Genomic DNA, 11526 nt, shown 5'->3' on the forward strand with positions numbered 1-11526 from the left:
CCTGCTTCACCGCTTGTGAAGCTACTCCTCCGCAGGTGGGGAGCTGGGGGTTCAAACCCGCATCCTTAGGCAGGTTCTTACCCTTCGCGCCACGTGCGCTTAAACCGCTGTGCTACCGACCAACTCCCTCCCCTCTCGATTTCTAACTATCTCTGTCCAATAAATAAAAAAAGATAATTTAAATAATTAAATTTTTGTTATTTATTTTTCTTTTATTATTATTATTTTATTTTTTAAATAAAAATTTTTTAAAAAAAAAAAAAAGAGAAACAGGGCGGAGAGATAGCACAATGGTTATGCAAACAGATTCTCATTTCTAGGGCTCCAAAGTCCCAGGTTCAATCCCCTGAAGCCAGAGCTGATCAATACTTTGGCAAGAAAAATAAATTTAAAAAATAATAGAAGGCTGGGCGGTAGCGTAGTGGGTTAAGCGCACATGGTGCGATGCACAAGGAATGGCCTAATGACCCGGGTTGGAGCCCCCGGCTCCCTACCTGCAGGGGGGTACCTTCACAGGCGCTGAAGCAGGGTCTGCAGGTGTCTTTCTCTCCCCCTCTACCTTCCCCTTCTCTCCATTTTTTTCTGTCCTAGCAAACAACGACAACAATAACAACAATGATAATAACAACAAGGATAAACAACAAGGGCAACAAAATGGACAAAATAGCCTCCAGGAGCAGTGGATTTGTAGTGCAAGCACTGAGCCCCAGCAATAACGCTGGAAGCAAAATAATAATAATGATAATAATAATAATAATTAAAACAAGAGAGAGATGCCTGCAGCATTGCTTCAACATTCACAAAGCTTCACCCTGCAGGTGAGGACCGGGAGTTTGAATCTGGGTCGTCTTGCATTTTAATATGGGTGCTCGACCACCTAGCCCCCATAAAAAATTAATATTAAAAAAAAATCTGGGGGTCGGGCTGTGGCGCAGTGGGTTAAGCGCATGTGGCGCAAAGCGCAGGGACCGGCGTAAGGATCCCAGTTCGAGCCCCCGGCTCCCCACCTGCAGGGGAGTCGCTTCACAGGCGGTGAAGCAGGTCTGCAGGTGTCTTTCTCTCCCCTTCTCTGTCTTCCCCTCCTCTCTCCATTTCTCTCTGTCCTATCCAACAACTAATTGCGTCAACAAGGGCAATAATAATAACCACAACGAAGCTACAACAAGGGCAACAAAAGGGGGCAAAAAAAAAAAAAAAAAAGGCCTCCAGGAGCGGTGGATTCATGGTGCAGGCACCGAGCCCAGCAATAACCCTGGAGGAGAAAAAAAAAAATCTATTTATTTGGGGCTAGGCAGCGCCAAACCTAGTTAAGTGCTCACATTACAGCACTCAAGGTCCCAGGTTCAAGCCCCTGGTCCCCACCTGCAGGGGGAAATCTTCACAAGTGGTGAAGGAGGGCTGCAGGTGTCTCTCTTGTATCTCTCCTTCTCTGTCTACCTCTCCCCTCTCAATTTCTCTCTGTCTCTATCCAATAATAAACAAATAAAATAAAAAATCTAACAAGAAAAAGAGAAAGTATCACTATGAAATGTAGAGTAGAAGGGATTAAAATTGTCCTCACTCATGCAAGTTCTGTGCTCTATCACTGAACCACCTCCTCAGCTGCTAAAATTTATTTTTATTTATGATCTAGGAAAAGAGAGAGGAAGATATAAAGACTATGTGCCATCACATGCAATGCCAAGGACCAAACGTAAGGCCTCATGTATGCAGTACATGAGTTCTACCCATCACGATAGAGCATGGTCAGTTCTTGAAGAAAAATAAAGACCCGCTATGTATCGCCTCTTCAACATAAACTCAGGTAGGATGGAAAAGGGGATGTTATCTGTAAGGAAAGGTAAGACATTGCAATTATTTAGGAAAAATCCCAAGAGTTTTTAGGAACTTTGCCAAGAATCAAACCTCAGGCAAAGACAACATACTTTTCAAACACCTATCTGGTCTTTTTTTTTTTCCTTCTAAATTTAAAAAATTATTTTTATTTGATAGATACAGCCAGAATTTGAGAGGAAGGGTGAGATAGAGAGGGAGAGAGACACCTGCAGACCTGCTTCACCACTTGTGAAACATCCTCCCCTGCAGATGGGGATTGGGGGCTTAAACCTGGGTCCTTGCTCATTGTAAGGTATGTTCAACCAGGTGCACCACCACCTGTCCCCCCATCTGGTCTTTTTATAGAAATGAGGGTACACAAGTAGAACCTGAACTGGAATTGGCATATTGCCCCCAAGTAAAAGACTCTGGGGTGGGTGGGTGGGGAGAATACAGGTCCATGAAGGATGATAAATGACATAGTGGGGGTTGTATTGTTAAATGGGAAACTGGGGAACGTTATGCATGTACAAACTATTGTACTTACTGTTGAATGTAAAACATTAATTCCCCAATAAAAAAATAAATTAAAAAAAAAAAAAGAAATGAGGGTAAAAGTAATGATGAATGAAGGTGCCAGGATATAACTATGGATAATATATAACGATTAAGTTCTTCTAGTTAAGAGCACACGTGGTTCAGGAATTTATTTCATGGGTGAAATAAATAGGGACAGAACTTAACTCTCCTTTTAAGATGTGTGCCTTTCCATGCATAAGGGCAATGTTCAAACCCTAGGACTATAATATTTCTCCTCTCTCTGAAAGCAAAAGAATGAAAAGGCCAGACCAGGAGCATCTTGGTATTGGAAATAAATAAAAGAATGGCATACATAATATAATACATTTTTGTTAGGTAATTTAGAATACCTACCAGCATAGTAAAATAGAAAGGAGTACTTGGAGATTAATTCATAGTTCTTTTTAATATTTTATTTATTTTATTTTTGAGAGAGATGCAGACAGAGAGAGACACAGAGAGAAACACCAGAGCACTGCTCAGCTCTGGTTTATGGTGGTGTGGGGAATTGAACCTGGGACTTTGGAGCCTCAGGCATGAGAGTCTGTTTGTATAACCATTACGCTATCTCCCCCCACCCAGCTCTTTTTTTTTTTTTAAGATTTTATTTATTTATTCATGAGGAATGATAGGAGAGAGAGAGAAAGAACCAGACATCACTCTGGTACATGTGCTGCCGGAAATTGAACTCAGGACCTCATGCTTGAGAGTCTGAAGCCCTATCCACTGCGCCACCTCCCGGACCACAAAAGTTCTTTTTTTTTTTTAAAGAATTTATTTATTTATTCATGAGAGAGATAGGAGGAGAGAAAGACTCAGACATCACTCTGGTACATGTGCTGCCGGGGATCGAACTTGGGACCTCATGGTTGAGAATCCGATGCTTTATCCACTGCGCCACCTCCCGTACCACAATTCATAGTTCTTAAAGGATTTAAAAAATATTTTGAAACTTTTTTTTTATAAAGACAGAGAAATTAAAAGGGAAGGGTGTAGTGAGGGTGTGAGGGGGCCTGGGTGGTGTTGCACTGGCTTAAGTGCACATAGTATGAAGTGCAAGGACCTGTGCAAGGATCTGGGTTCAAGCCCCTGCTCCCTACCTGCAGGAGGTCTGCTCCCCAAGCAGTGAAGCAGGTCTGCAGGCTTCTCTCTCTCCCTCTCTATCCCTGCCTCTCAGTTTCTCTCTGTCCTACCCAATAAAATGACCACCAAGGGCAGCGGGTTAGTAGTGCTGGCACCCAGACCCAGTGATAACCCTAGAGGCAAAATAAATAAATAAGGAAGGAGTGAGAAGGAGACACATCTTCAGCACTGCTTCATGGTTCGTGAGACCTCACCTGCACAGGTGGGGACCAGGGGCTTGAATGTAGGTCCTTGCCTGCAGGAGCATCTGCATTCTATTGGGTGTGCCACCACCTGGCCCCAGGATTTTTTCTTTTTTTTTTTTAAGGCAGAAATAGGGATACAGAGCAAAATAGAAGATAACATCCAAGCTTCCTTCAGTGCAGTGGGGGCTGGGCTAAAACTTGAGACATGCACATAGCAAAGCCGCACAGAAGCCCAGTGAGCTATTTCCCTGGCCCTAATTCATAATATCTACATGTCAAACAGAAACAAACATTTAATGATTGGGCAGGGGTAGATAGCGTAATGGTTATGCAAAGAGACTCTCATGCCTGAGGCTCCGAAATCCCAGGTTGAATCCCCTGTACCATCATAAGCCAGAGCTGAACAGTGCTCTGGTAAAAAAAAAAAAAAAAAAAAAAATTAATCATCTGAACAAGAAAACCAGTTAGTGGGTACATATTAAAAAGATGGGGAGCAAAAAATAAAAAATAAAAAAAAAGATGGGGAGCAGAATATTTCTGAGCTAAGTATGCCCTGGATATTGTGTTGAATAAAAGAAAAGGTAAAACATAACGAGTGGGTGGGGGTACCCTGCCCCTTTAGAGTGCACACGAGGACCTCGAGGACCCCCAGTTCAAGCCCGCAGCCCCCACCTGCAGGAGGAAAGCTTCACAAGTGGTAGAGCAATGCTACAGGTGTCTCCCTCCCCCTTTCTGCCTCTCTCCTTCTCTCCTCTCCATCTTTCTCTCTGAATCACCCTCTATCAAAAAGAAAGATAGATAAGGAAGTAAGAAAGAAATGGCAGACCAGGCAGTGGTGCACCTGGCTAAGAGCACCTGGTAAGATGCACAGGGATCCAGGTTCAAGGCTCCCATCGCATTTCCCGCCCACCAGGGAGAAGCTTCCCAAGCAGTGAAGCAGGTCTGCAGGTATCTATATTTCCCTCTTCCTCTCTCTATACCTCCCCCCCACACACATTTCTTTCTGTCCTATCCATTAAAATGGAAAAAAAGAATAAATAACCGCCAGGGGCAGTGAATTTGTAGTGCCGGCACTGAACCTAGTGATTACCCTGGTGGTAAAAACAAACAAACAAAATAACAGATGGCCTGTGTGCATTATGCAGTGGTTAAAGCAATGGATTTGCAAGTGTGAGATCATGAGTTTGATCAATGAATTCTAACATATCAGAGTGATGGTTTTTCTCACTCCTCTCTGTCATTAATAAATAAACCTTTGAAATAAAAAAATAAGTAAATATCAGGGGGGCTGGTGGTAGTGCAGCAGGTTAACCGCACATGGCGTGAAGCACAAGGATCAGCATGAGGATCCCGGTTCAAGCTCCCAGCTTCCCACCTGGAGGGGTGTCGCTTTGCAGGCGGTGACGCAGATTTACAGGTGTCTTTCTCTCTCTTTTTTTTATTAATTATCTTTATTTATTTATTGGATAGAGACAGTCAGAAATCGAGAGGGAATGGGGAGATAGAGAGGGTGAGAGACAGAGAGACACCTGCAGCACTGCTTTACTACTCATAAAGCTTTGCCCCTGCAGGTGGGGACTGGGGGCTCAAACCTGGGTCCTTGTGCTTCGTAACATGGAAGCTCAACCAGTTGCGCCACCACCTGGCCCCGGTGTGCCACCACCCAGCTCCGTTGTCTGTCTTTCTCTCCCCCTCTCTGTCTTCCCTCCACTCTATATTTCTCTCTGTCCTATCCAACAACAGCAATAACAACAACAATAGTAACAACAACAGCAATAAACAACAAGGGCAACAAAAGAGGTAAATAGCCTCCAGGACCAGTGGATTTGTAATGCAGGCACTGAGCCCCAATGATAACCCTGGAGGTAATAATAATAATAATAATAACTTTTTAAATTTATTTATAAAAAGGAAACACTGACAAAACCATAGGATAAGAGGGGGTAAAAGTCCACCAATTCCCACTACCAGAACTCTGTATCCCATCCCCTCCCCCAATAGCTTTCCTATTCTTTATCCCTCTGGGAGCATGGAGCCAGGGTCATTATGGGATGCAGAAGGTGGAAGGTCTGGCTTCTGTAATTGCTTCCCCGCTGAACATAAGTATTGGCAGGTCAATCCATACTCCCAGCCTGTCTCTCTCTTTCCCTAGTGAGGCAGGGAATTGGTGCTCCAGGACACATTGGTGGGGTTGTCTGCCCAGGAAAGTCTGGTTGGCATCGTGGTAGCATCTGGAACCTGGTGGCTGGAAAAAGAGTTAACATATAAAGCCGAACAAATTGTTGACTAATCATGAACCTAAAGCCAATAATATTGCAGATGAAGATTTGGGGTCTCCATTTTGAAGATATCTAGTAGGCCTATTTTAGTTATATTCCAAAGAGCCCGTGACTATACTAGAGCCTGACCTCTGATATGCAGGTGGACCCAAGTTATTGTTTGGGGAGATGATGTCATGGGTGGATAAAGGGCTAGAAAGCTGGATCTGGGAAGAGAGTAGCTCCCAAATATGGGAAAGGTGTATAAATACTGTTGACTGTAAACTCATCGATTTGATCTGGGGCCCATAGTCAGCTTGGGAGCCTATGTAACCTCTGCATCTCTGTAGGTCTGAGCTCACATTCTGTGGTCATGAGTAGGAATGTTCTAAGCTGCCCCAATTTCAGGACCCATCTTCCTCAGGTGGTAGATAGAGTATGTATCTAGCCTCCCTTCTGAGGATGGAACATTCTCTACCGTTGTTGATCCACATTGAGGGCAAGGTCTTATGGGGGGCCACAAAGGGGTCTATTGTGTTGTTTCTGATGGAGATGATCAGTAACAATGGAGAGAGGGATCCGTTCGAGGTCTAGACCCATCATGTCTGTGTGGGAATCCTCGGATTCCCTGACTAGGGCTCCAGATCTTTCCTTCTTTCTGTCATCTCTGGTCCTAAAAGCTGCATGTTCTTAAGTCTCAGGGTCAACAAATTTGGAATGGCATGAGTGAAAAAATGTGTTTTCTTTCGAAGTATTAGCAAATTATTATTCAAAAAATCTTGGGTGGACTGTAAGCTTTGCACAAGAGAAGTGAACAACTCAGAGTGCTATCTAGTGTTGAACAAATGATACTCTGTAATGAGTATTTCCTAACCTTTGCATTCTGAAGTTGTATCTTTTATTTGATCTCTATAGAGGTCAGTGCCTTATTTTCTTTTGTTAAGAGGAGATTTGGGGGCCAGGTGATGGCGTACCTGGTTAAGGGCACATACTACATGCATAAGGTCCCCACCTGCAAGGGGAAAGCTTCACAAGTGGAGAAGCAAGGCTGCAGGTGTCTCTCTGTCTCTTTCCCTCTCTATCTTCCCCTTCCCTCTCAATATATCTCTGTCTCTATCCAATAATAAATAAATAATTTTTTTAAAAAAATTTAACAAAAGAGGAGATTTGTATTTTTATTCTTTCTTGTCTTATAAAATCAAAGTGAGAATAAGGAACTAAATTTTTTGGCCTTACTGGTGAATCTAATTATATTTGAGACTGAAAATTCCTTAATAGTATGAGAATTTTAGTTATTTATACAGAAGAGACTTGTCTTGCAAAAAGTTAATAGATGTACACAGGGAATGTCAGTAAATTCAGGTTTACAATTGACTAACTTTTGGTTCAGACTGAGAAATTTCAGCGGCATTGGAAAATATTAACAAAAAAGAAGAAAAGCTATAAACTATAGTTGTGATCTGGGATATGACTAAAGCATATGATTTAGGTTCTGAGTTCAAATCCCAGAATCATATGTGCCAGTGATGTTCTGGACCTCTCTCTGACTCACACACACTCATTAATAAATGCTAACAGGTAAGTCATTTAAAGCTATAGCAATAGCCCTATCCTACTGAATCTTTAATTCCTTCTGTATAATGACTGACCAGATGATTGATATAGCCTGGGCGTAAACAATTCAGTGGAAGTGTAGCTAATCAAATTCCCTTTAAACTAATCTAATTCACCTTCAATCTTAGATTTTTTTCCTGATTTGTTTATCTAAAACTGCTACAGCTTTACTCTTTTATTTTCCTCCAAGAGATTTATCACTAATGACTTAGCACCCAAGTCTAGATTTATTTACTGTCCCTTTCCTAATAATAAAGAAAGCTGAGGAGGAAATAGCATGATGGTTATGCAAACAGACTCTCATGCCTGAGGCTCCTAAGTCCTGGGTTCAATTCCCTGCACCACCATAAGCCAGAGCTGAGCAGTGTTCTGGTGTTTCTCTGTGTGTCTCTCTCTGTATCTTTCTCAAAAATAAAATGAGCATTTTTGTGGTCCGGGAGGTGGCGCAATGGCTAAGGCACTAGATTCTCAAGCATGAGGTCTTGAGTTTGATCCCCGGCAGCACATGTACCAGAGAAGAAAGAACCAGTGGTTCTTTCTCTCCTCCTATCTTTCTCGTGAATAAATAAATAAATTCTTTAAAAAAAAGAAAGCTGAATCACATAAAAATTTACTTAAGGGATTATATACTTGTCAATGTCATTACAGAAATAGAACAAACAAAATATGTGCATTTTAAAATTTAATGAGTGACATAAAATTAATTCACATTAGAAATGAGGGGGCTGGGTGGTAGCGCAACAGAGCAACAGGTTAAGCGCACATGGCACAAAGCACAAGGACTGGTGTAAGAATCCTGGTCTAGTCCCCAGTTCCCCACCTGCAGGGGAGTCGTTTTGCAGGTGGTGAAATCGGGTCTGCAGGTGTCTGTCTTTCTCACCTCCTCCCTGTCTTCCCCTCCTCTATTTCTCTCTGTCCTATCCAACAACAGCTACAACAATGGCAACAATATGGGAAAATGGCCTCCAGGAGCAGTGGATTCTTAGTGCAGGTAGGCACCAAGCCCCAGCGATAACCCTGGAGGCAAAATAGGAAAGAAAGAAAGAAAGAAAGAAAGAAAGAAAGAAAGAAAGAAAGAAAGAAAGAGAGAGAAAGAAAGAGAGAGAAAGAAAGAGAGAAAATAGCATTGGGGCCACATGGTGGCACACCTGCTTAAGCTCACACCCTACAGTGAACCCAGGTTTGGGTTCCAACCCTTGGTCCCCACATGTGTGTGTGTGTGCGTGTGCGTGTGCGTGTGTGTGTGTGTGTTTGTGGAGGGGCTTCATGAATGGTGAAGCAGATCTGCAGCTGTCTCTGTCCCTCTCCCTATCTCCCCCACCCCTCAATTGTTCTCTTGTCTTTATCCAATAATAAAAAAAAGTTTTTTAAGCTTAAAAAAAAAGAAATGTAACAGCATTTGGGTACAGTAGTAGGCTGATAATTTTTCAAGTAAGAAGATTATGGGAAAAGAAATAAATGAAATCCTATAAATGAAATCTTAAAATAACAGTTAATGGTTTCTACAATGCAAATATGGGAGAAACAGGAACAAGGCAATAGGAATATAATGGATCAAAGTATTTTTCATACACAGTAGCTCTCTCTCTCTCTCTCTTTAAATATTTATTAATGAGAGAGAGAAAACCAGAGTATCATTCTGACACATGCCATGCCAAGTGTCGAACTTAGGACTTCATGCTTGAGAGTCCAACACTTTATCCACTGTGCCACCTCTGCAAGTTCTTTTTTAAACCTATGGAACAGATTATTAAAGAGGTCTTTTCTGACAGAATTATATAAAATAGCTAGCACATTCTGCGCTCCCTAGATCTTCTCCTAGTATTGTACATAGGTTTTACGTATATTTATTATTAGTTTTCACTTAAATAATAGAATAGCGGGGGTCGGGCGGTGGCACAGTGAGTGGGTTAAGCGCATATGGCGCAAAGCGCAGGGACCGGCGTAAGGATCCCAGTTCAAGCCCCCGGCTTCACAGGCGGTGAAGCAGGTCTGCAGGTGTCTGTCTTTCTCTCCCCCTCTTTATCTTCCCCTCCTCTCTCCATTTCTCTCTGTCCTATCCAACAACGAACAACATCAACAATGGCAGTAATAATAACCACAACTAGGTTACAGCAACAAGGGCAACAAAAAGGGGGAAAAATGGCCTCCAAGAGCGGTGGATTCATGGTGCAGGCACCGAGTCCAGCAATAACCCTGGAGGAAAAAAAAAAAGAATAGAATAGCCTTCCCACCACCACCACACCTCTTCACCACCTTCACTACCTGCACTCCACAGCAATACAAAATTAAAAAAAAGAAAGAGAGAAAAGGAAAAAAAAAGTAAAAGAAAGGATATAAGCTCCATGAAGCCATGACCTTTGCTATTTTGTTTTCTACCAGATTCCTAGGACTTAGAACTGCATCTATCATTTATTCAGTAATTGAGAAATGCATGGAGTATCTCATTATATATTATACAGAATACAGGACAGGGGAAATAGTATAGTGATTTATGTAGGTATCTTTCATGCCTGAGATACCAGTGGTCCCAAGTTCAATCCCCAGCAGTACCATAACCCAGAGTTGAGCAGTGCTCTGATAAAAATAAACACAGGGAGTCGGGCGGTAGCGCAGCAGGTTAAGCACATGTGGCACAAAGCGCAAGGACCGGCATAAGGATCCTGGTTCGAGCCCCCAGCTCTCCACATGCAGGGGAGTCGCTTCACAAGTGGTAAAGCAGGCCTGCAGGTGTCTATCTTTCTCCCCCTCTGTCTCCCCCCCCATTTCTCTCTGTCCTATCCAACAACAACGACATCAATAACAACAACAATCACTACAACAATGAAACAAGGGCAACAAAAGGAAATTAATATTTAAAAAAATTAAAAAATAACTGTTTAAAAAAATAAACAGGGAGTTGGGCGGTAGCACAGCTGGCTGAGCACACGTGGCTCAAAGCTCAAGGACCGGCATAAGGATCCTGGTTCAAGCCCCCAGCTCCCCACTTGCAGGGCAGTTGCTTCACAGGAGGTGAAGCAGGTCTGCAGGTGTCTATTTTTCTCTCCCCCTCTGTTTTCCTCTCCTCTCTCCATTTCTCTCTGTCCTATCTAACAATGATAACATCGATAATAACAACGGTAATAACTATAACAATAAAAAGGTCAACAAAAGGGAAAATAAATAGATAAATAAATATTAATTAATTAAATTTAAAAATTATGTGTAAGGACCCAGAATTTGAGCCCCAGACTCCACTTGCAGGAGGGAAGCTTCACTAGTGGTGTAGCTCTGCTGCAGGTGTCTCTCTATGTTTCTCCCTCTCTATCACCCCCCCCTCAATTTCTGGCTATCTCTATCCAATAAATAAATAAAGATAACAAAAACAATAATCATATGAGGCCTGGTATTGGCACACCTGGTAGAGCACACATGTTATCATGCCTGGTTCAAGTCACCGGCCCCACCTGCTGAAGGAATGCATCGTGAGTGGCATCTTTCTTTATCTTTCAAGTAGCATCTCTCTCTTGCTTGATCTAGCCTCCTTCCCTGTTAATTTCTCTCCGTCTCTATCCAAAATAAATAAACAAAATATTTAAGAAATAAATAATAGAATTTTCACTAAAACATCTCAATGGTGCAGTGATCTCATTATACATAACCTTATATCTCAGTTCTGTTTCTAATCTACAAGTGATAGAGCAGACACTTCTTTTATCGTTTGTTTCTCCAAGCTATATCCCATAGCACTTCACAAAGCAGAATGTACAGTGTTTTAGACACCATTTGTAGGTGTCTGATCTTCATTAAGAGTGTAAAAAAAAAAATCTGTGCATGGAGAAATCTATGGTTTTTGTCAGCAAGGTGAGGGTATGTACTTTTTAGAAAGGGTAATAAAATTTGGAGGAAAGATAGGATAAGGAAGCTTTTAGCTTCCAGTGGAGGAGATGGGA

This window comes from Erinaceus europaeus, chromosome 19 (assembly GCF_950295315.1).
Source record: "Erinaceus europaeus chromosome 19, mEriEur2.1, whole genome shotgun sequence".
Lineage (NCBI taxonomy): Eukaryota > Metazoa > Chordata > Mammalia > Eulipotyphla > Erinaceidae > Erinaceus > Erinaceus europaeus.